The sequence below is a fragment of the Hylobates moloch genome, unplaced genomic scaffold (assembly GCF_009828535.3).
Source record: "Hylobates moloch isolate HMO894 unplaced genomic scaffold, HMol_V3 SCAFFOLD_1, whole genome shotgun sequence".
Lineage (NCBI taxonomy): Eukaryota > Metazoa > Chordata > Mammalia > Primates > Hylobatidae > Hylobates > Hylobates moloch.
The window spans coordinates 145,684,533-145,710,210 of NW_026652276.1; the positions used below are offsets into that span (position 1 = coordinate 145,684,533).

General features: G+C 41.5%; 1 protein-coding gene across 1 annotated transcript in view; it reads left to right on the forward strand.

The window, feature by feature from the left end:
* The window catches only part of IGF2BP3 (insulin like growth factor 2 mRNA binding protein 3), a 159,296-nt gene that overhangs the window by 72,765 nt on the left and 60,853 nt on the right, over positions 1 to 25,678 (forward strand). The window lies entirely within an intron of this gene.

Genomic DNA, 25,678 nt, shown 5'->3' on the forward strand with positions numbered 1-25,678 from the left:
TTGTTGTATTTTTAGTAGAGACAGGGTTTTACCATGTTGGCCAGGCTGGTCACGAACTCCTGACCTCAAGTGATTCGCCTGCCGCAGCCTCCCAAAATGCTGGGATTACAGGTGTGAGCCACTGTGTCTGCCCTGTTGGTTTTTCAGTTAATTGTTTTTCTTTTTTTTTGTGGGGGGGTGGTAGAGATGGGGTCTCACCATATTGCCCAGGCTGGTCTCAAATTCCTGGGCTCAAGCTATCCTCCTGCCTCAGCTTCCCAAAGTGCTGGGATTATAGGTGTCAGCCACTGCACTTGGCCCGAGGTCATTGAGTTTTATTGATGCAGAAATCACTGAAGTTGTTAAATTGTTTTCTTTTTTTGTTTCTTTGTGTTATTTTTTTATTTTTTGGTGGCGGCAAATGGAAATCTTGGTGCCAGCTATGTTGGCCCTTCACTAGCAGGGATCAGATGTTTTGGATGGTATATTGCGGGTGTTTTATCTTGTTCTGGTTACTAGTTGTAAGTAGTTCAGGTTGTTTTGGTTTGGCTTTCTAATAGTAGTTGATCATAATATTCAGCTTTCTATTTTGGGGGAAGTTTAATTTCTTATTTAAAAAATTTTAAGGAAAACCTCAGACTTTAGTGTTGAAAAAATGAGTCACAAAGAAGTCAGAAGCATCAGTGAGGGCTGCTCCTTATGGCTGTGAAATTGAGCAGGCTGTGCCCCCAGATGCCAGCCTCATTAGGGTGGATTAATGCTAAGCTCCTCTGAGCTTACAACCATCATTACTCCATGTTCTCCTTTCTCAGCAAATCTGATGCCCATGAGTTCTGAGCATGTTCTGTGCACTTCCAGTATTCCAGTATTGTTTACCACTACTTGAAGTTGCCCAGCTGAACAAATATTTCTGACTTCAGATAATTTACATGGTATCTTTCCCATAAAGGACATGGCTTCATCGTGTTAATTTCTTTCTTGCTTAACTAAACACAAGCAAACCTTTCTTTTGTCACAGCTTTGTTTCTGTATGGTAGGAATTCTATTCTGACGTGCTGTTTAATTAATGTTTAAAAAGAGGACCTTTGCTTGTATGCTTCCCTTGGCTACCAGAGACAGCTTTGTAGCGCGCATGATGGAGCCTGCATAATTTCTCACTGACTGTGTTTGCCTTGGTGTTGTCTGCTACTGAGTTTAAGGGTCACCTCTGCTATATATTTTTAGAATATTTAACTTCACCACTAACTTCATACCAATTTATTTTCAATCTTAATTTTTCCTGGCTTTATTTTTCTCTCATGGTTCGTTGTTGTTTTGGGGGAGGGTAGGGGCAGGGGAGACAGGGTCTCCCTCTGTCACCCAGGCTGGAGTACAGTGGCATGATCACAGCTCACTGCAGCCTCGATCTTCCAGGCTGAAATGATCCTGCTACCTCAGCTTCCCGAGTAGCTGGGGCTACAGGTACGCGCCACCACACCTGGCTAAATTTTGTATTTTTTATAGAGACAGGGTTTCGCCATGTTGTTCAGGCCGGTCTCCAACTCCTGGGCTCATACACTTAGCTTGCCTTGGCCTCCCAAAGTAGATATTTTAAAAAGTCTTGTTGATTATAAATAGCTTTATCATTTTGGGAAGTAGATTTTTTAAGTCGTGCAGGTGTGTCTGTAGCTGAAAGACCTTGTTGTGTGAACTAGATTACCTTTAGAAACCTGTAACACTAATATTTTTTTTTAATCACACAACCCATGTACCTGTCTAAAAGATTATGGTATACACAAGTGTAGGAATTACTGTTTATTTGCCTTATCAGAAAGTCTTGAAAGCATTATGGATTTGTGTACCCCCTAATAACTCGACTGGCCTCTTAAGTATCCAGTCCATTGGTGAAGATCACTGCTGGGAATCCACGGTACTTGTTCAGCCTCCTTCCTTCCGCAGCAGGAGGGACTCTCAAGGAGAGACTCTTCTCACTGATCCTAGATTAGGCCGCAGAATCCTTCTCACACAGGCTGTGGATAATCACAACCAGTTGTTTGCAGTTGGCATGCAAAATGAACATGATTGCCCCCCCTTGGGCTAGATGATCTTTTAAGAGCCTGTTCATTTCAACTTCCATGTTTATTTTAGCTCCTTTGAGAATATAAAAATTCTCCCAATGTGTGAAGAGAGCACATTCAAGTGGTCTATCGTCTGAGAAACTCTCCAGACCACTCATTTCTCCCTCCCAGATTCCCCTCCACTGACCCCTCTCAGCCTGTTTCCCTTTGGGGGCACGGTTTCTGAGTCCCTTAGAGTAGGGTTCAGAATTGAGCATAGTACTCGATACAGGTCTAAACTGTGCTTATTGCAGGGTGGAATCTTAGCTGTCCTTGACATTCGTTGACATTTGTTCAGTGAATAGAAGATCACATGCCCATATTCCTTAGGCACGAGATGATCATTGATTACAGTTGAACTAGCTTTTAGTTATTAATAATAACTTATTATTGATTTACATGTTACAAGGTATGTGTGGGAGGGAGGCTTTTGTGAACGAGGTGTCTGATTTAACCATGTTGCCTGGTACTAGCATGAAGGACCATTCTGGGTGATCATTGGTGAGGTGATAGTACAGTTCTGCAGGGAAAGGGTCCTTCTGGAAGGCCACTCCAGCGGGCAGAAGACGTCTTGAGTTGGATGAAAGCAAGTTCTCTTTGATCACAGAAGCAAAGGTGGGTTAATTCCAAGGAAACTAATGAGACTTGCTGAGTGTCCCCTAAGGAAGTCAGATATCAGAGTGTCCTCTAGGAACTCCTAAGAAATTGACCAGTGGCCACCTTATAGCCACTGGGAGTTATATGCCACTCACTTTAATTTTTTAAATTAGAAATGTTTTTGGCACAGTGGCTGATGCCTGTAATCACAGCACTTTGGGAGGCCAAGGTGGGAGGATTTCTTGAGCCCGAGTTCAAGATCAGCCTGGGCAACATGATAAAACCCCATCTCTTAAAAAAAGTACAATAATTTGCCAGGCGTGGTGGCCCACGTCTATAATCCCAGCTACTTGGGAGGCTGAGGTGGGAGTATCCCTTGAGCCTGGGAGATCGAAGCTGCAGTGAGCCCTGATCATGCCATCGTACTGTGGCCTGGGTGACAGAGCAGCAAGACCCTGTCTCCAAAAACAAACAAACAAAAAAAAAGTGTTTGTGTTCACTTTAGAACACAGAAAAAAGGACTTAAAATCCTACCATTCAGAGGTAACTATCATTAATAGTTGTATATTTTGTGTATGTGTGTGTATATATGTGTGTGTATATATGTGTGTGTATATATATATGTGTGTATATATGTGCATATGTGTGTGTGTGTGTGTGTATGTATGTATGTATATATGGATGGGATGATTAGCTGTCCTTGTCTTTTTTTTTTTTTTTTTTTCCTCCGAATGGTTTTCCATTTGTGACAGCACTACTTACTGAATCAGCCTTTTCTTGAGGTCAGCCTTTGTGCTATCCAGCACTCTGACATGTTGGCAGAAAGTGTTGCCTTTCTCATTTGAGGCTTAGCTAAGCTTGAGGAAGTCTTGGTTCATCAGGGTTAGTGAGGAAGGGACTGATGGTTCTGCCCTCATTTTGGCCACATCTGCCATACTGTGGGCAGTACTGGCCATCAGTTTACAACATTTGTGAATGCAGAGAAGAGCAGTCTCTCCTTTACCACTTACTTAAATACTTTCTGTAGGTTAGCTATGTTGGTTAGGGTGTGTAGCAGGTGATACCAGTATTGTGTGTTTTAATCTGGGTGCATTATCTTTTATGTCATTAATATCCTAGAAGAGCTATTAATGAGACTTGCTGGGTTGTTCAATTTTCAGTTTTGTTTCAGATGCTTAGCAATTTACTTATTGTTTCTTGAACTAAATGCATTGAAGAGTAAGGCCTAAAAGTAGTGGTTCATGAACGTTCACTCGTAAAAACAAGTGAATGTTCTCCTTGCCTCAAGTTCTTACTCATTTTGATCTTGCCATTCTACCTTCTGTGTTACAAATTATTCAACTAGGGTGTGTACTGGGCCTGTCTACAGACAGTGATCAGTGCTTTTTATCATTTTAATAAGACTTTTTCATTTGCAGTCTTTTGGATGAAACATTTCTCAGGTTATTCTGCCTTTCTTTGGTGATACTTGATTCTAAGTAGATGTCTGTAGTACCTTAGTCATTGTAATATAAGTCCTAGTTTCATGTTTTGTTTGGGGCTCAGTTCCAAAGAAGTTAAAAATTAATCAGCACTGGCTTCCAGGAATAGATCAGAAAGTCTGAGTGTCTAAACCCGTTACAGCTGTTAAAGCTGTCCTTGCACACCTGGAAAGCGAGAGTGTCATGGATGGGTTGCGGCTATGTCAGTAACCATACAACTGAGATTTTAAAAGGCAATGACAAGTCCGGGCACAGTGGCTCACACCTGTAATCTCAGCACTTTGGGAGGCTGAGGCAGGCAGATCATTTGAGGTCAGGAATTCGAGACCAGCCTGGCAAATGTGGCTAAACCCTGTCTCTACTAAAAATATAAAAATTAGCTGGGTGTGGTGGCACACTCCTGTAATCCCAGCTACTCAGGAGGCTGAGGCACAAGAATTGCTTGAACCCGGGGGGTGGAGGTTGCAGTGAGCCAAGATTGTGCCACTGCACTCTAGCCTGGGTGACAGAGTAAGAATCTGTCTTAAAAAAAAAAAAAAAAAAATCTGGGCGCGGTGGCTCAGGCCTGTAATCCCAGCACTTTGGGAGGCTGAGACGGGCAGATCACTTGAGGCCAGGCGTTCAAGACTACCCTGGCTAACATGGCTAAACCCCGTCTCTACTAAAAATACAAAAAATTAGCTGGCATGGTGGCGGGTGCCTGTGATCCCAGCCACTCAGGAGGCCGAGGCAGGAGAATTGCTTGAACCCAGGAGGCGGACGTTGCATTGAGCCGAGATCATGCCACTGCACCCCAGCCTGGGCAACAGAGCGAGACACTGTCTCAAAAAAAAAAAAAAAAAAAAAAGCAACAATAAATCCAAGGTGACAAAAACAGCTGTAACGTTTTTAGCTGTCTTTTCAAAAATGAAAGTTGTGTGCTGTACAGTTGTGGTCTTGGCATTCCTGTGCTGCCTATACACAAGCTATGAAGAGGGAGAAAAGGGGGTAAAGGTGGTTGTGCTGTTACAGGTTTTGTATTTAATTCTAGCTGGCATGTGAGGGATTTCATTCATGTGCCAGAGTGGGAGGTCCTGGAGTGGGGTTGCCCTGCTATCTGAATCTTCCCACTAGCTACTCTTAACAGAGCTCTGGTGGTTTACCCTAATCTAGAGGCACTCTTTGCTTTCCTGTAGCTCAGTGGCTTCATTTGTATTCTTGTCTTGGTCAGTCAACGGACAGATCTACGCTTGTTTAGTTGGTATTTTGGTTTCAAACTGATTTTTTTTTCTTTTCAGAAGCCTCAGTTAAAGAATGACTTAAATATACTTCTTCCCCATTATAAGTAATACAGGCTCATTGAATAAAATTTGGAAAGTAAAGTTCAAAAATATCTTGGCATATTGCCTTTCATACTTCTATGCAGGTATACACACAAATTGAATTAGATCAGAGTGAATTTTTAGGCTATTTGATATTAACAAAACTTTTATAGAAATTCTATGTTGTTTTATACTTCCCCCACTAATGGACAAGACATTGTTTTTCCATATCTTCCCCAGCATACTTCATGCTAACATAATTCAAAATATTAGCCAATTTTGTCTGCAAAAACTAGCACCATTATTTCACTTGGCATATTTGCCTATCATACTTCATGTTAACATAATTCAAAATATTAGCCAATTTTGTCTGCAAAAACTAGCATCATTATTTCACTTGGCATATTTGCCTATCTTTGACCAATAGTCCAAGGGTGTGTGTGTGTGTGTATTTTAGAGACGGTCTCACTCTGTTGCCCAGGCTGGAGTGTACTGGCTCAATCATGGCTCACTGCAGCCTTGACCTTCCAGTCTCCCAAGTAGCTGGGACTACAGATGGGTACCACCACGCCCAGCTAATTTTTTTTTTTTTTTTTTTTTACAGATGGGATCTCGCTATGTTGCCCAGGCTGGTCTTGAACTCTTGACCTCAAGGGATCCTCCTGACTTGGTCTCCCAAAGTGCTGGTATTATGAGCATGAGCTACCACACCCAGCCTGACCATTTATTTTTGACTCTCAGTTCTATTCATGGCTACTTTTCTCCAACTGTGTATGTCTGATATTCTTCACACTTTTTGGGCAAACAGTTACAATGTGTTGATTAAAGATTTATCATCCAATTTCTTTTTCCCATCTGTGTAGTCTTGTAATTTAAAAAAAAAAAAAAAAGTACTGAATATATTGCATGTAATTTCCTGCTTTTTTCTCACTTAAACCTTAAGCCTTTTCACACATTAAACATTGGGAGTTAGTGGGGTATGGTGGCTCACCCCTGTAAATCCCAGCACTTTGGGAGGCCGAGGTGGGCGGATCACCAGGTCACGCACGAGTTTGAGACCAGCCTGGCCAATATGGTGAAACCCCTTCTGTACTAAAAAATACAAAAATTGGGCGGGTGTAGTGGCATGTGCCTGTAATCCCACCTACTCGGGAGGCTGAGGCAGGAGAATCACTTGAACCTGGGAGATGGAGGTTGTAGTGAACTGAGATAGTGCCACTGCACTCCAGCCTGGGCAACAGAGTGAGACTCTGTCTCAATTAAAAAAAAAAAAAAAAAGAAGGGAATAATTCTCACTTTGGTTCTGATTTATAACAACTTAAATCGTCGAATTAGTAGGTCCTTTTAAAAAACAGCTTTATTGAAGTATGATGGACATAAACACATCTTTAAAGTGCACATTTTGATAAGTTTTAACATACATGTACACATGTGAAACCATTAAGATTTACCTATGATGCGTGAGTCAATAGCTCATTCCCTTTCATAGCTGAGTAGTGGTTTGTTGTGTAGATATACTACAATTTACTTGTTTACCTGTTGATGAACATTTGGGCTGTTTCCAGCTTTTAACTACTACAGGTAAAGGTGCTGTGAACATTTATGTGTAGATCTTTATATGGATGTTTGCTTTTGTGAGGACCCACTTGTAACCTCCAGAGATAGTATGAAGATTATTTTAAACTAAAGACATTTGAGATTCAACAGATGCAGAAAGAAGCCTAATCAGAAATTCCTTACTTTAACTAAAGGCAGAAACTTCTGGGAATGAGGCTGCTAAAAATCCCCACTCACTGGGAATCTTCTTGGCCTGAAAAAAAAAAAAAAAAAAAAAAGATGGAGAAGACCACTGTCATCTGCATAAACAAATATTACCACAAAATATATCTCCTATTCCCCTTGAAACCCATTTATTTTCCCATAGAAGCCTTTTCTCCCGTATCCTTTTTCCCCACTTAATTGAGTTTGTAAACTCCCTTTTTTAGCTGTTTAGAGTACTGCTTTTGTGCACTTCCATAAGCATATGAAAAAGTTTTGGTTTTTTTCTCCTGTTCATCTGTGCATTGTCAGTTGAATACGTAGGCCCTCAATTACTGAACCTAAGTTGATAAAGGAGAAAGTTTTTCTTCCTGTTATATTCATTTCTCTCAGGCACATACACAGGGGTGGAATAACAGGATCATATATTTAATGTTTTAAAAAAATTCTAGGCCGGGCACAGTGGCTCAAGCCTGTAATCCCAGCACGTTGGGAAGCCGAGGCGGGCGGATCTTGAGGTCAGGAGATTGAGACCATCCTGGCTAACACGGTGAAACCCTGTCTCTACTAAAACAAAAAATTAGCCAGGCGTGATGGCGGGCACCTGTAGTCCCAGCTACTCGGGAGGCTGAGGCAGGAGAATGGTGTGAACCCAGGAGGCGGAGCTTGCAGTGAGCCGAGATCACATCACTGCACTCCATCCAGCCTGGGCAACAGAGCGAGACTCCGTCTCAAAAAAAAAAAAATTCTAAACTTTTCCACAGTAGTTGTGCCACTTTATATTCTCACCAGCAGGTCCAGTCCCTGACAACACTTGGTGGTTTAATTTTAGCCATTCTAAAATGGCTCTGCATCCTTGCCATAGGTGTGTAGTATCTCATTGTGTGAGTATGTGTGTGTGTTTATAATAACTTTATTGAGATATTCACATACCTAGTGGCTTCTTTTGCTTAGTATAATGCTCTCAATGTTCATGGGTATTGTAGCAGGTTATCATTGCTTTGTTCCTTTTTTAAAATCAGATAATTTAAATCAGATAATTTGAAACAAATTGTAGAATAGCCATAGGTTTACTACAGATAGTGTAGAGTTCCCACACACCCTAGACCCAGTCTTCTCTGTTATTAACATAATACTTGAGTATGGCACATTGGTCACAATTAAAGAACCAAATTATTATTTCATGGTTTATAGTAAACCAAATTCCATATTGTTACTCAGATTTCCTTAGTTCTTTCCTAATATCCTTTATCTGTTCCATGATCCTGTCTGGGACACTATTTCATTGTCATGTTTCCTTAGGCTCCTCTTGACTGACAGTGATAGTTTCTTAAACTCTCCTTCTTATTGATGATCTGGACAGTTTTCAGGAATATTGATCAGGTATTTTGTCAAATGACCCTCAGTTGGAACTTGTGTGAAGTTTTTCCCATTATTAGACTGGGTTTATGGACTTTCTAGGAGGAAGACTTCAGATAAAATGTCATTCTCATTTTATCAAGAGCATATACAATCAATATGACTTACCACTGATGTTGATGTTAACTAACCTGCCTACATACCTTCCTTCCTTCCTTCCTTTTTTTTTTTTTTTTTGACGGAGTCTTGCTGTGTTGCCAGGCAGGAGTGCAGTGACGTGATCTCGGCTCACTGCAACCTCCACCTCCCAGGTTCAAGCAATTCTCCTGCCTCAGCCTCCCCAGTAGCTGGGATTACAGGTGCTTGCCACCATGCCTGTTTAATTTTTGTATTTTTAGGAGAGATGGGGTTTCAACATATTGACCAGGCTGGTCTCGAACTCCTGACCTCAGGTGATCCACCTGCCTTGGCCTCCAAAGTGCTGGGATTGTGGGTGTGAGCCACCATGCCCAGCCCACTGATGTTAACCTTGATCACCTGGATGAAACAGTATGTGTTAGTTTGCACCACCACCCCTCCCTGCCAATACTTTGCACAGCCTACACTTAAGGAGTGGAGAATTACGCTCTATCTCCTTGAGGGTGGACCGTCTACATAAATTATTTGGAATTTCTCTCCTTGGAGAGCTGTTCAATCTTCCCTATTTGTTCAGTCATTTGGCTTGTGGATATTTATTTTATACTCTGGGCTATAGTCTAATACTACTTCAGCTATTTTGCTGTTCTGGTGTTCCAGCTTTGGCTGTTGGGGGCTCCTGTGTCCTTTTGGTCACTCCATCATTGTGTGTTTCTGTGTGTGGTGGTTTTTTGTTGCTTGGTTGCGATTGGTTTTTCCTTTTTGAGTACGTACTTTCTGGCATTACAACATATTTCAGGATTATCTTGTAGAATTCCTGCTTCAGTCCTTGAAATAGCTATTTGTCTAAGGAGCTTTGGTTCCTTTTATTGGACAATGGCTCAGGCACTCCATCCGCCTTGGCCTCCCAAAGGGCTGGGATTAGAGGTGTGAGCCAGCACGCCTGGCCAATATTTCACATTTTAAAAACTTTATGAAATGGATAATTTTTAAGCATTTACAAATGTAGAGAGAATAGTATAATAAATCTCCCCCTGTACCTATCCCCTAACTTCAATTATCAGCTTAAGGCCAATCTCATTTTCTCTATATCTATCCCACCTCTATCAGATAATTTGAAATAAATTTTAGATAAGTAATTTCATTAGAAATTATTTCAGCATGTATCTCTAAAAGATGTGGGCTTTAAAAAATCAATATCATCACATATAAAAAATTCTCATAAACCATGAAGTCTGTTCAGATATCTTAGTTGGTTCACATTTGAAAAATTGTATTAGGATCCAAATAGGCTGGACATGGTGGCTCACGCCATAATCCCAGCACTTTGGGAAGCTGAGGCAAGACAGCTGCTTCAGCCCAGGCATTTGAGACCAGCTTTGGGCAATGTGGCGAGACCCTGTCTCTCTTTCTTAAAAAAAAAAAAAAGATGGGCAGTACGGGGAATCCAAATGAGGTTTATATTTTGCAGTTAGTTGATTTAAGACTCTTGACTTTTAGGTTCCCATTCCTTTTTTTTTTATCTCCCCCCCACCCCCTACCCCATTGGTTGAAGAAACTCTTATCCTGTCATGTTTAGGTTGGCTGACTTCATCCTTGAAGTACAGTACATGTTCCTGTTCCTGAGTCTTCTGGATTCTTGTGAATTGGTGGTTAGATTTAGAGCAGTGATCTCAACCTTAAATTTTAAAAATTCTAATGTCCAGGTTATGTCTCATACTAATTTGAATTTCTAGTCTTAGGATCCAGGCATCAGTATTTTTAGCTCCTCAGGTGATTGTACTGTGCTACCAAGATTGAGAACCACAGTAGATCTGGGCATATTCAGATTCACTTTCTTTCTCCCTCCCTTCCAGTTCCCCTCTTTCTCTTTAAGCAAGAATACTTCATAGATGGTAGTATAGACTTCTGTCAGGAAGTACATAGTTGGTTTTCTCTTTTTGTAATGTTTGCAGCCATAGATTTGAGAGCTCCATTATTTCATAAAGGGAGGCAAAAAGGTCATTTTCCAATTCTATTATTCTTTCATTTATTAATTGAAACACTTCGATAAAGAGAAACTCCCAGATACTATTTGGTTACTGCCAAAATTTAATTTCCATAAGAAAGGCATTAATGTTTGATTTTATAGATGGCTTATCAACTTATAATGGGGTTATGGTCCTGATAATCCCATTATAAGTTGAAAATATTGTAAGTTGAAAATTAATTTAATACACCTAACCTACCAGGTAGGATTTCTTTGCTTTGTTTTGTTTTGAGATAGAGTCTCACTCTGTCACCCAGGCTGGAGTACAGTGTTATGATCTTGGCTCACTACAACCTTTGCCTCTGAGGCTCAAGTGATCCTCCCACCTCCACCTCCTGAGTAGGTGGAACCACAGGCATGCACCACCACACCCAGCTAATTTTTATATTTTTTGTAGAGACGGGGTTTAGCCATGTTGCCCAGGCTGGTCTTGAACTCCTGGGTTCAAGTAACCTGCCTGCCTCTGCCTCCCAAAGTGCTGGGATTACATGTATGAGCCACCTCACCCAGTGCCTACCAGGTGTTTTATAAAGATCCATTTATGGCGGTTCTTTTTAAAGGGCTGCATAATTGGAAAAGACTAATATATCTTTTGTTTGGGTTGTATAAATTGTTTCCAGTCTCATAAATAGGGCTTTGTTAAACTGCTTTGAGATACAATTTATATACAATTCACCTATTTAAAGTGTACAATTCAGTGGTTTTTAGTGTATTCACAAATACATACTACTACAATTAATTTTAGAATACTTTTATCACCTCAAATTCTGCACCCTTCAGATATTGCTCTCCTGTTCTTTCCCCCCACTGAACCCCCATCACCCCACCCCACTTAGTCCTAAGCATCTGCTGATCTTTCTATATTTCCATATTCTGGGCATTTCATATAAATGCAGTCATATAATATGTGGTCTTTTGTGTCTGGCTTCTTTCACTTAGGAAAGTGTTTATAAGGTTCTTCAATGTTGTTGCCTGTATCCCGACTTTATTCTTTTTGTTGTTGTTGTTGAGATGGAGTCTTGCTCTGTCGCCCAGGCTGGAGTGCAGTGGCGTGATCTCCGCTCACTGCAACCTCCTCCTCCCAGGTTCACGCCATTGTCCTGCCTCAGCCTCCCGAGTAGCTGGGACTACAGGCACCCGCCAGCACGCCCGACTAAATTTTTGTATTTTTAGTAGAGACGGGGTCTCACCGTGTTAGCCAGGATGGTCTCGATCTCCTGACCTCGTGATCCACCCGCCTCGGCCTCCCAAAGTGCTGGGATTACAGGCGTGAGCCACCGCGCCTGGCTCCAGACTTCATTCTTTTTATTGCTGAGTAATACTCCACTGCATAAATATACCACGTTGTTTATCCATTCGTCAGCCCATGGACATTTTGGTTGTTTCCACTTTTTGACTATAGTAATGCTTCTATGTACATTTGTGTACAATTTCTTGTGTGAACATGTGTTTTCATTTTTCTTGGGTATGTTTCTAGGAATTCAGTTGCAGAGTCACATAGTAACTTTATGTTTAACATTTTGAGAAATTGCCAGACTGTTATCCAAAGTGGCTGCACCATTTTACATTCTTGCCAGCGGTATAAGATGGTTCTAATCTCTTCATTTTCTTTGCAAACACTTGGTATGATCTGACTTTTTGATTATAGCCTACTGGGTGTAAAGTGGTATCCTCTTGTGGTTTTCGTTTGCATTTCCCTGATGACTAGTGATATCAAGCATCTTTTCATGTGTTTATTGAGCATTTGTAGTATATCTTCTTAGACAAATAATCTGAGTAGACATTTTTCCAATCTGTTAATGGATTATTTGTCTTTATTATTGACTTGTACAAGTTATTCATATACTTGCTTGTTAGCCTGCATGTAAACATCTCAATCCCATCAGTTGTGTCCTGATTTTTTTTTTTTTTTAATTATACTTTAGGGTTTTAGGGTACGTGTGCACAATGTGCAGGTTTGTTACATATGTATCCATGTGCCATGTTGATTTCCTGCACCCATTAACTCGTCATTTAGCATTAGGTGTATCTCCTAATGCTGACCCTCCCCCCTACCCCCACCCCACAACAGTCCCCGGAGTGTGATGTTCCCCTTCCTGTGTCCATGAGTTCTCATTGTTCAATTCCCACCTATGAGTGAGAACATGCGGTGTTTGGTTTTTTGTCCTTGAGATAGTTTACTGAGAATGATGTTTTCCAGTTTCATCCATGTCCCTACAAAGGACACGAACTCATCATTTTTTATGGCTGCATAGTATTCCATGGTGTATATGTGCCACATTTTCTTAATCCAGTCTATCGTTGTTGGACATTTGGGTTGGTTCCAACTCTTTGCTATTGTGAATAGTGCCGCAATAAACATACGTGTGCATGTGTCTTTATAGCAGCATGATTTATAGTCCTTTGGGTATATACCCAGTAATGGGATGGCTGGGTCAAATGGTATTTCTAGTTCGAGATCCCTGAGGAATCGCCACACTGACTTCCACAATGGTTGAACTAGTTTACAGTCCCACCAACAGTGTAAAAGTGTTCCTATTTCTCCACATCCTCTCCAGCACCTGTTGTTTCCTGATTTTTTAATGATGGCCATTCTAACTGGTGTGAGATGGTATCTCACTGTGGTTTTGATTTGCATTTCTCTGATGGCCAGTGATGATGAGCATTTCTTCATGTGTTTTTTGGCTGCATAAATGTCTTCTTTTGAGAAGTGTCTGTTCATGTCCTCTGCCCACTTTTTGATGGGGTTGTTTGTTTTTTTCTTGTAAATTTGTTTGAGTTCATTGTAGATTCTGGATATTAGCCCTTTGTCAGATGAGTAGGTTGCAAAAATTTTCTCCCATTCTGTAGGTTGCCTGTTCACTCTGATGATAGTTTCTTTTGCTGTGCAGAAGCTCTTTAGTTTAATGAGATCCCATGTGTCGATTTTGGCTTTTGTTGCCATTGCTTTTGGTGTTTTAGACATGAAGTCCTTGCCCACGCCTATGTCCTGAATGGTATTGCCTAGGTTTTCTTGTAGGATTTTAATGGTTTTAGGTCTAACATATAAGTCTTTAATCCATCTTGAATTAATTTTTGTATAAGGTGTAAGGAAGGGATCCAGTTGCAGCTTTCTACATATGGCTAGCCAGTTTTCCCAGCACCATTTATTAAATAGGGAATCCTTTCCCCATTTCTTGTTTTTGTCAGGTTTGTCAAAGATCAGATAGTTGTAGCTATGCGGCATCATTTCTGAGGGCTCTGTTCTGTTCCATTGATCTATGTCTCTGTTGTGGTACCAGTACCATGCTGTTTTGGTTACTGTAGCCTTGTAGTATAGTTTAAAGTCAGGTAGCGTGATGCCTCCAGCTTTGTTCTTTTGGCTTAGGATTGACTTGGCGATGCGGGCTCTTTTTTGGTTCCATATGAACTTTAAAGTAGTTTTTTCCAATTCTGTGAAGAAAGTCATTGGTAGCTTGATGGGGATGGCATTGAATCTATAAATGACCTTGGGCAGTATGGCCATTTTCACGATATTGATTCTTCCAACCCATGAGCATGGAATGTTCTTCCATTTGTTTGTATCCTCTTTGATTTCATTGAGCAGTGGTTTGTAGTTCTCCTTGAAGAGGTCCTTCACATCCCTTGTAAGTTGGATTCCTAGGTATTTGATTCTCTTTGAAGCAATTGTGAATGGGAGTTCACTCATGATTTGGCTCTCTGTTTGTCTGTTATTGGTGTACAAGAATGCTTGTGATTTTTGTACATTAATTTTGTATCCTGAGACTTTGCTGAAGTTGCTAATCAGCTGAAGGAGATTTTGGGCTGAGACAATGGGGTTTTCTAGATATACAATCATGTCATCTGCAAACAGGGACAATTTGACTTCCTCTTTTCCTAATTGAATACCCTTTATTTCCTTCTCCTGCCTGATTGCTCTGGCCAGAACTTCCAGCACTATGTTGAATAGGAGCGGTGAGAGAGGGCATCCCTGTCTTGTGCCAGTTTTCAGAGGGAATGCTTCCAGTTTTTGCCCATTCAGTATGATATTGGCTGTGGGTTTGTCGTAGATAGCTCTTATTATTTTGAGATACGTCCCATCAATACCTAATTTATTGAGAGTTTTTAGCATGAAGCGTTGTTGAATTTTGTCAAAGGCCTTTTCTGCATCTATTGAGATAATCATGTGGTTTTTGTCTTTGGTTCTGTTTATATGCTGGATTACATTTATTGATTTGCGTATGTTGAACCAGCCTTGCATCCCAGGGATGAAGCCCACTTGATCATGGTGTATAAGCTTTTTGATGTGCTGCTGGATTCGGTTTGCCAGTATTTTCTTGAGGATTTTTGCATCAATGTTCATCAAGGATATTGGTCTGAAATTCTCTTTTTTTGGTTATGTCTCTGCCAGGTTTTGGTATCAGGACGATGCTGGCTTCATAAAATGTGTTAGGGAGGATTCCCTCTTTTTCTATCGATTGGAATAGTGTCAGAAGGAATGGTACCAGTTCCTCCTTGTACCTCTGGTAGAATTCAGCTGTGAATCCATCAGGCCCTGGACTCTTTTTGGTTGGTAAGCTATTGATTATTGCCACAATTTCAGAACCTGTTATTGGTCTATTCAGAGATTCAACTTCTTCCTGGTTTAGTCTTGGGAGGGTGTATTTGTCGAGGAATTTATCCATTTCTTCTAGATTTTCTAGTTTATTTGCATAGAGGTGTTTGTAGTATTCTCTGATGGTAGATTATATTTCTGTGGGATTGGTGGTGATATCCCCTTTTTCGTTTTTTATTGCATCTATTTGATTCTTCTCTCTTTTCTTCTTTATTAGTCTTGCTAGCGGTCCATCAATTTTGTTGATCTTTTCAAAAAACCAGCTCCTGGATTCATTAATTTTTTGAAGGGTTTTTTGTGTCTCTATTTCCTTCAGTTCTGCTCTGATTTTAGTTATTTCTAGCCTTCTGCTAGCTTTTGAATGTGTTTGCTCTTGCTTTTCTAGTTCTTTTAATTGTGATGTTAGGGTGTCAATTTTGGATCTTTCCTGCTTTCTCTTGTGGGCATTTAGTGCTATAAATTTCCCTCTACACACTGCTTTGAATGTGTCCCAGAGATTCTGGTATGTTGTGTCTTTGTTCTCGTTGGTTTCAAAGAACATCTTTATTTCTGCCTTCATTTCATTATGTACCCAATAGTCATTCAGGAGCAGGTTGTTCAGTTTCCATGTAGTTGAGCGGTTTTGAGTGAGTTTCTTAGTCCTGAGTTCTAGTTTGATTGCACTGTGGTCTGAGAGACAGTTTGTTATAATTTCTGTTCTTTTACATTTGCTGAGGAGAGCTTTACTTCCAACTATGTGGTCAATTTTGGAATAGGTGTGGTGTGGTGCTGAAAAAAATGTATATTCTGTTGACTTGGGGTGGAGAGTTCTGTAGATGTCTATTAGGTCCACTTTATGTAGAGCTGAGTTCAATTCCTGGATATCCTTGTTAACTTTCTGTCTCGATCTGTCTAATGCTGACAGTGGGGTGTTAAAATCTCCCATTATTATTGTGTGGGAGTTTAAGTCCCTTTGTAGGTCACTGAGGACTTGCTTTATGAATCTGGGTGCTCCTGTGTTCGGTGCATATATATTTAGGATAGTTAGCTCTTCTTGTTGAATTGATCCCTTTACCATTATGTAATGGCCTTCTTTGTCTCTTTTGATCTTTGTTGATTTAAAGTCTGTTTTATCAGAGACTAGGATTGCAACCCCTGCCTTTTTTTGTTTTCCAGTTGCTTGATAGATCTTCCTCCATCCCTTTATTTTGAGTCTATGTGTGTCTCTGCACGTGAGATGGGTTTCCTGAATACAGCACACTGATGGGTCCTGACTCCTTATCCAGTTTGCCAGTCTGTGTCTTTTGATTGGAGCATTTAGCCCATTTACATTTAACGTTAATATTGTTATGTGTGAATCTGATCCTGTCATTATGATGTTAGCTGGCTATTTTGCTCGTTAGTTGCTATAGTTTCTTCCTAGCCTCGATGGTCTCTACAATTTGGCATGTTTTTGCAGTGGCTGGTACCGGTTGTTCCTTTCCATGTTTAGTGCTTCCTTCAGGAGCTCTTTTAGGGCAGGCCTGGTGGTGACAAAATCACTCAGCGTTTGCTTGTCTGTAAAGTATTTTATTTCTCCTTCACTTATGAAGCTTAGTTTGGCGGGATAGGAAATTCTGGGTTGAAAATTCTTTTCTTTAAGAATGTTGAATATCGGCCCCCACTCTCTTCTGGCTTGTAGAGTTTCTGCTGAGAGATCAGCTGTTAGTCTGATGGGCTTCCCTTTGTGGGTAACCCGACCTTTCTCTCTGGCTGCCCTTAACATTTTTTCCTTCATTTCAACTTTGGTGAATCTGACAATTATGTGTCTTGGAGTTGCCCTTCTCGAGGAGTATCTTTGTGGCGTTCTCTGTATTTCCTGAATCTGAATGCTGGCCTGCCTTGCTAGATTGGGGAAGTTCTCCTGGATAATATCTTGCAGAGTGTTTTCCAACTTGGTTCCATTCTCCCCATCATTTTCAGGTACACCAATCAGACGTAGGTTTGGTCTTTTCACATAGTCCCAAATTTCTCGGAGGCTTTGTTCATTTCTTTTTATTCTTTTTTCTCTAAACTTCCCTTCTCTCTTCATTTCATTCATTTCATCTTCCATCAGCGATACCCTTTCTTCCAGTTGGTCGCATCTGCTACTGAGGCTTCTGCAATCTTCGCATAGTTCTCGAAACTTGGCTTTCAGCTCCATCAGCTCCTTTAAGCCCTTCTCTCCATTGGTTATTCTAGTTATCCATTCTTCTAATATTTTTTCAAAGTTTTTAACTTCTTTGCTATTGTTTTGAATTTCCTCTCGTAGCTCAGAGTAGTTTGATCGTCTGAAGCCTTCTTCTCTCAACTCATCAAAGTCATCCTCCATCTAGCTTTGTTCCGTTGCTGGTGAGGAACTGCGTTCCTTTGGAGGAGGAGAGGTGCTCTGTTTTTTAGAGTTTCCAGTTTTTTTGCTCTGTTTTTTCCCCATCTTTGTGGTTTTATCTACTTTTGTCTTTGATGATGGTGATGTACAGATGGGTTTTTGGTGTGGATGTTCTTTCTGTTTGTTAGTTTTCCTTCTACCAGACAGGACCCTCAGCTGCAGGTCTGTTGGAGTTTACTAGAGGTCCACTCCAGACCCTGTTTGGCTGGGTGTCAGCAGCGGTGGCTGCAGAACAGTGGATTTTCATGAGACCACAAATTCAGCTGTCTGATAGTTCGTCTGAAAGTTTTGTCTCAGAGGAGTACCCGGTTGAATGAGGTGTCAGTCTGTCCCTACTGGGGGGGTGCCTCCCAGTTAGGCTGCTCAGGGGTGAGGGACCCACTTTAGGAGGCAGTCTGTCCGTTCTTAGATCTCCAGCTGCATGCTGGGAGAACCACTACTCTCTTCAAAGCTGTCAGTCAGACAGGGACATTTAAGTCTGTGGAGGTTCTTGCTGAGTTTTTGTTTGTCTGTGCCCAGCCCCCAGAGGTGGAGCCTACAGAGGCAGGCAGGCCTCCTTGAGCTGTGGTGGGCTCCACCCAGTTCGAGCTTCCTGGCTGCTTTGTTTACCTAAGCAAGCCTGGGCAATGGCGGGCGCCCCTCCCCCAGCCTCAGTGCCACCTTGCAGCTTGATCTCAGACTGCTGTGCTAGCAATCAGCGAGACTCCGTGGGCATAGGACCCTCCAAGCCAGGTGCGGGACACAATCTCCTAGTGTGCCGTTTTCCAGGCCCGTTGGAAAAGCGCAGTATTAGGATGGGACTGACCCGATATTCCAGGTGCCATCTGTTTCCCCTTTCTTTGACTAGGAAAGGGAACTCCCTGACCCCTTGCGCTTCCCGAGTGAGGCAGTGCCTCGCCCTGCTTCGGCTCGCGCACAGTGGGCTTCACCGACTGTCCTGCACCCACTGTTAGGCACTCCCTAGTGAGATGAAACCGGTACCTCAAGCAGAAATGCAGAAATCACCCGTCTTCTGTGTTGCTGGGGCTGGGAGCTGGAGACCGGAGCTGTTCCTATTCGGCCATCTATTGTGTCCTGATTTTTGTGCTACACTTCCATCACTATTCACTGTATTTGAATAATTAGTATTAAAGACTAGTTTATCAAAATAATCTATGTAGTTATATTGTGTCCACACATGGCTTTGCTTAGGTGTGTTTGTTTTGAGACAGTCTTGCTCTGTCACCCAGGCTGGAGTGCAATGGCGCCATCATAGCTCACTGCCACCTCTATTTCCTGGGCTCAAATGATCCTCCTGCCTCAGCCTCCCAAGAAGCTGCATCTGTAGGTGCAAGCCACTGCACCTAGATGATTGATTTTTTTTTTTTTTTTGGTAGAGCTAGGTTTTTCTGTATTGCCCAGGATGGTCTGAAACTCCCAGGCTCCAGCAAATCTCTACCCTCCCTTACCCCCCTACCCCTGCGTTGGCCTCTCAAAGCACTGGGATTTACAGACATGAGCTACCACACCCAGCCTTGCTTAAGTATTGAGTTTGTTATGGGGTTCTAGAATTTTGATCTTTATACTTACTTGTCTGAGGTGTCACTAATGGGCAAGGCCATTTTTGTTTTACCATAAGGCATATAGCAATTGGATAAAAATTAATGGTAGGAGGATATTGAGATGGCAGATGATGCACTGATTGTGATATAAGTGAATTTGTATTTAGCTGAACTTTTGGTCATGATTAAAATTCTAACAGATGTAGTGCTTGAATTTGTTTTTAGCAATGTTACTGCTTCTGTCTATAAAATATGTTAAACAATGAGAGAATATTTCTCTTACGATGCAGTTGAAATCCTAGGAAACTTTATCTTAGAAAAAAAATAAACCTGGTAAGATCAAATTTCATTTACTCAAACTACAGTGTTTTCTGAAAGATGCAGGAGTTGTATTCTGCTAACCTGTTTTGTTGTATTCAGAGATAATAACCTGTGTAGTGCCCATTACATAGTGAAGTTTTTTGGATTTTTGTTTTTTTAAAACAGGGTCTCTGTTGCCCAGGCAGGAGTACAGTGCTGCAACCACGGCTCACTGCAGCCTCAACCTCCTGGGCTCAAGTGATCCTCCCACCTCAGCCTCCTGAATAGCTGGGACCACAGGGGTCCACACCTGGCTAATTTATTTTTTTGTAATGATGGGGTCTTCCTATATTGCCCAGGCTAGTCTCCTGAGCTCGAGTGATTCTCCTGCCTCGGCCTCCCAAGGTGCTGGGATTATAGGTGTGAGCCACTGCACCAGGTCACATAGTGACGTTTTAATGAACAGTGCAAATGTTACATCTTTGCCCAGTGATTATTGTTAATTTTAAACTTTGGACTTTGACGTTAAAAATTAAGTTTTAAGGCCGGGTGCATTGGCTCAAGCCTGTAATCCCACCACTTTGGGAGGCCGAGGTGGGTGGATCATTTGAGGTCTGGAGTTGGAGACCAGCCTTGCCAACATGGCAAAACCCCATCTCTACTAAAAATACAAAAATTAACTGGGCGTGGTGGTACATGCCTGTAATTCCAGCTACTCAGGAGGCTGAGGCAGGAGAATTGTTTGAACCTGGGAGGTGGAGGTTGCAGTGAGCTGAGGTCCTGCCACTGCACTCCAGCCTGGGTGACATAGTGAGACTCCATCTAAAAAAAAAAAAATTTAAATTTAACTTAAAATTTTAAAATCAGCTATCACTTTAATGAACATATAAGCATATACAAGTAGAGAGTATATAATAAATCCTCATGTACCTGTCAACCAGCTTCAAAATTTGTCAACTTTCTGCACTTGCTGGTATGAAGAGCTTTTGAAGAATCATTTTCCATACAAGGTGGTGACTTTTTGAGAAACAGGTGTAGCCTATTGAGCACTGACTTTAGAGTCACATAGTGTGGGTTCAAATCCTGACTCTTCACGTATTTCCTGTCCCCCTGGGCATGTGGCCTTTCCTCTTTGAAACTCAATTTTTGCATCTTGAAAACAGGGTTAATGTCTGCCTTTGAAGGTTGTTCAGATGACTAAGTGGAATAATGTGTGTGAAGAATTCAGTGTGTTTGGTTGCTGATTACTGCGTGGATATAGAGACTGCTGGGAGGAGGGATTTCTCCATTGCCGTGTTGCCCTGGGCTAGGGCCTGTTCTAGATAACAGCCGTGAAGTTGAGTCTAATTTAGACATGGACAAGTGAATGGCCTTTCAAAGTAAAGACAAGCCTCTGGGTTAGGTTGGAGGTGGGTGCTTACTGTGGAGGATGGGAGAGAGATGTCTTAATTTATCAGGGCTGCTGTAACTAATTTCCACAAACTGGGAAGCTTAAAACGAAGTTCTGGAAACCAGAAGTCTGCCATCGGGTGCTGGCAAGCCTTCCTCCTAGCCTGTGGTGGCTGTGCCCAATCTTTTCTGTTCCTTGGCTTGTAGCTGCGTCTCTGCTCCCAGTCTCTGCCTTTGTAGTCATGTTGTGTTCTCCCTGTGTGTGTCTGTCCAAATTTCCCTCTTAAAAGGATATTAGTCATTGGATTTAGAGCTATATTCACAGGTACTGGTGAATTTTTAAAGAGCGCTATTCATCCCAGTACAGGGAGTTAAGCAAGAGTGGGGTGATCAGGGATTGTGTCCTAGAAGTAAGAAGACATAGTGTGTTCTAGTTTAAAGGTAGTTAGTAGGGAATCAGTTGGGAGTGGATGAGAGTAATGTATGACAGTCTTGAACCATATTAAATTGCATGGATGCCACTCATCGGCCAAGAAGCATGGTGGGCAGTAGGCCGGGCACAGTGGCTCATGCCTGTAATCCCAGCACTTTGGGAGGCCGAAGCGGGTGGATCACGAGGTCAGGAGATCGAGACCATCCTGGCTAGCACAGTGAAACCCCGTCTCTACTAAAAAATACAAAAAATTAGCTGGGTGTGGTGGCAGGGACTTATAGTCCCAGTACTCGGGAGGCTGAGGCAGGAGAATGGCGTGAACCCGGGAGGCAGAGGTTGTAGTGAGCTGAGATCGTGCCACTGCACTCCAGCCTGGGCGACAGAGCGAGACTCTATCTCAAAAAAAAAAAAAAAAAAGCATAGCGGGCAGTCTCCACCATTTTACCTCAAAATTCACAATGCAGTGGGTATTCTTTTGTATTCACGGCTGAACATTAATTTTGAATAGCCTTTTTATATTTAAAGTCATTACCAAGTTAAGACTTTCCCAACCCATCTTAGAAGTTGACATTCAAATTCTCTGCATCCCCTGACCCCTCACCAGTTAGCTGACCATGGCTTGACCTCTCAAGTGCACCTGTGTAAGACTTCACTTGTTAACAATAAGAGATGTATGGAATTGCCCCATGTATTGCCAATGCATGGATGTAGATTTTGTAGGGACCAAATACAAGCTATAAGCGCATATAGGTTTCAAACCAAGTATGGACTGGGAGTGGCGAGTTGCAGACACAACTCTGGGAATCCTGCTGTTGAGGACAGAAGCAGGCACATGGGGAGGAGCAGTTTGAAGACTAGAAAATTGAGATTTTGTTTTGTAATATCTTTAAACTCCAGGTGAACTTGGTTGGTGAATAGACCTTCTGTGAGGGCAATTGACTGTTTTGTAGAATTGATTTCCTAAAAGATTTGCAGTTAACTAAACTGTCTTCTGATAACCATAACTTCTCCTTGATTATTAATGGACCCCTGTTACTCATTAAAACCTTTAAAATTACTTGAGAATGCCTGCTTCTAGTCCCAGTTCATACTAGGTGCTATCCAAATTGGTACCCAAATCTTTTCTAAACAACATGAAGTGGGATCACATCTGAGGGGTAGGATCTGAGTGAAAAGTTGGATTAATAGAATTTTGGACCAAAAGCAGTACTTGTGGACTTAAGCAGTTTTTTAAGTACAGCAGATATAAGAGAACATGGCTGGGATCAAAAAATGCCTTTATCTTGAATACACACTAGCTGAAACAGAGCAACACTGGGTGTGGGGAAACCTTGGTTTGCCTTGTAGAACTACCTGCTCCACCCCACCAATAAATTTCAGAAGGAGAAAATTTCAAGGACATTTGTAACACTGATAATTTGCCCACCCATTGTTCAAAAGCAGCTGAACTTATTATGAAACACATGTCCATCATAGGAAACAAATGCTAATGGAGGGTGGGACTCCACTAGTCCGCTCTCTACCATAGAACTCTGACCTTGTCCTAGCAGTGTGTTCAATATGCCACAATGAGTTGGTGTGGTAAGCATCTTTTTTTCCTCTGCCTGGTCTCCAAATAATTCATACATTTGGCTCTGCTCATTCAATTGTATTTCTTCAGTACTCTCCCGGGGGAGCCTTACAAATAGAAGAGAAGGGCAGGCACGGTGGCTCACACCTGTAATCCCAGCACTTTGGGAGGCCATGGTGGGTGAATCACGAGGTCAAGAGATGGAGACCATCCTGGCCAACATGGTGAAACCCCGTCTCTACTAAAAATACAAAAATTAGCTGGGCATGGCGGCATGCACCTGTAGTCCCAGCTACTCGGGAGGCTGAGGCAGGAGAATGGCTTGAACCCAGGAGGCGGAGGTGGCAGTAAGCCAAGATCATGCCACTGCACTCCAGCCGTAATCCCAGCTACTTAGGAGGCTGAGGCAGGAGAATTGCTTGAACCTGGGAGGCAGAGGTTACAGTGAGCCAAGATGACACCACTGCACTCCAGCCTGGGAGACAGAGCGAGACTCTGTCTCAAAAAAAAAAAAAAAAAAAAAAAAACAAGAAATGTCTATTTTCCTGGCATTTTTTTTTTTTTTGGAAACCATCTAAAGGCCAATATAATTCAGATTTGATATTTGTTTTCATTTTCTTCCTGATTCTAAAATTATATACTCCTTGTAGAAAACTTGAAAAGTGAAAAGAAAAAGTCTTTCTCCCAATGGCAACATTATTCCATGACTAATAGTTCAGTTTAATGATTACACATTTTTCAACGTGGTTGGGTCTTGGATGTATAATTTTATATCCTGTTTTAAACATTTTTAATTTTTTTAAAAAATCGAACTATATTTGATGTTATAAAATTCACCTTTCTGAAGCATACAATTCAGTGGTTTTTAGTATATTCTAAAGGTTTGGAAGTATCACCACTAATCTTAAGACATTTTAATTACTCCCAAAAGTAACCCTATAGCCATTAACAGTCACTTGCCCCTCCTATCTTCCAGTCTCGTCCCAGGCCCTAGAAACCACTGATCTACTTTCTGAGTCTCTAGATTTGCCTGTTATGGACATTTAATATAAAAGGAATCATATACTATGTGGCCTTTTATGTCTGGCTTCCTTCACTTAGCATAATATTTTCAAGGTGCAGCCAGATTTTAGTAGGTACTTTATTCCTTTTTATGGCTGGGTAATAATTATTATGTGAATATACCACTTACTGTTTATCCATCCATCAGTTGATGGACATTTAGGTTGTTTCAGTTGAATGATGCTGCTCCGAACACTGGTGTACATGTTTTTGTGTAAGCATAGAATTTCAGTTCTTTTGAGTGTATACCCAGGAATGGAATTGCTGGATCATATGGTAACTTTTTGAAGAACAACCAGACAGTTTTCCAAAGAGGCTGCACCATTTTACATTCCCACCAACAATGTCTGAGGGTTCCAGTTTCTCTATATCCTTTGCCTAAACACTTGTTATTATTTGTCTTTTCAATTATAGCCATCCTAGTGGGTGTGAAGCGATAAGTCACTTTAGTTTGATTTCTGTTACCCTACTTACGAATGATGTCGGGCATTGTTTTATGTGCTTATTAGTCATCTGTATATCTTCTTTGAGGAAATGTCTGTTCACTTCCTCTGTGCATAAAAAATGGGTTATTTGGCCTTTTAGTGTTGAGTTATAAGAGTTCTTTGTATATTCTAGATATAAGTCCCTTATCAGATATATGATTTGCAAATATTTTCTCCCATTATCTATGTCTTTGCACTTTCTTGATAGTGTCCTTTGAAGCACAAAGGTTTTATTTTTTTGTTCTTTTCTTTTTAGCACAGTTTTTTTTTTTAATTTTGTCATAAGCATTATGTAATTGGACTCCTTAAGTTTATAATGGATGTTTTTTCTGTTCTATATGTAATTGGTAATTTACTTAACCATTCCTCATGTTTAACAATTACCACAGTTGTGAACATATCTGTGGATAAATTTACACCCACATTCCTGCTGATTTCTTTAGTGACAATTGAACAGAAATAAAACTAGCAGGTCAAAGATTAGCAATCTTTCAAGGCTTTTTTTTTTTTTTTTTTGAGATGGAGTCTCACTCTGTTGCCCAGGCTGGAGTGCAGTGGCGCGATCTCGGCTCACTGCAAGCTCCGCCTCCCAAGTTCATGCCATTCTCCTGCCTCAGCCTCTCTGAGTAGCTGGGACTACAGGCGCCCGCCACCACGCCCGGCTAATTTTTTTTTTTGTATTTTTTTAGTAGAGACGGGGTTTTACCGTGGTCTCGATCTCCTGACCTCGTGATCCGCCCGCCTCAGCCTCCCAAAGTGCTGGGATTACAAGCGTGAGCCACCGTGCCCTGCCTTCAAGGCTTTTTTATTTATTTAGTTAGTTAATTTTGGTCTTTGAGACAGGGTTTCACTGTGTTGCCCAGGCTGATCTTGGCTCATTGCAGCCTCCACCTTCTGGGCCAAGCCATCCTCCTGCCTCAGCCTCTCGTGTAGCTGGGACTACAGGCATGCACCACCATTCCTAGGTAATTTTTTGTAGAGATGGGGTCTTGCCATGTTGCCCAAAATGGTCTTGAATTGCTGGACTCAAGCGATCTGCCTGCCTCGGCCTCCCAAAGTGTTGGGATTATAGGTGTGAGCCACCGTGCCCAGCCTCAAGGCTCTTTCTTTCTTTCTTTCTTTCTTTCTTTCTTTCTTTCTTTCTTTCTTTTTTTTGGGAGTTGGAGCCTTACTCTGTTGCCCA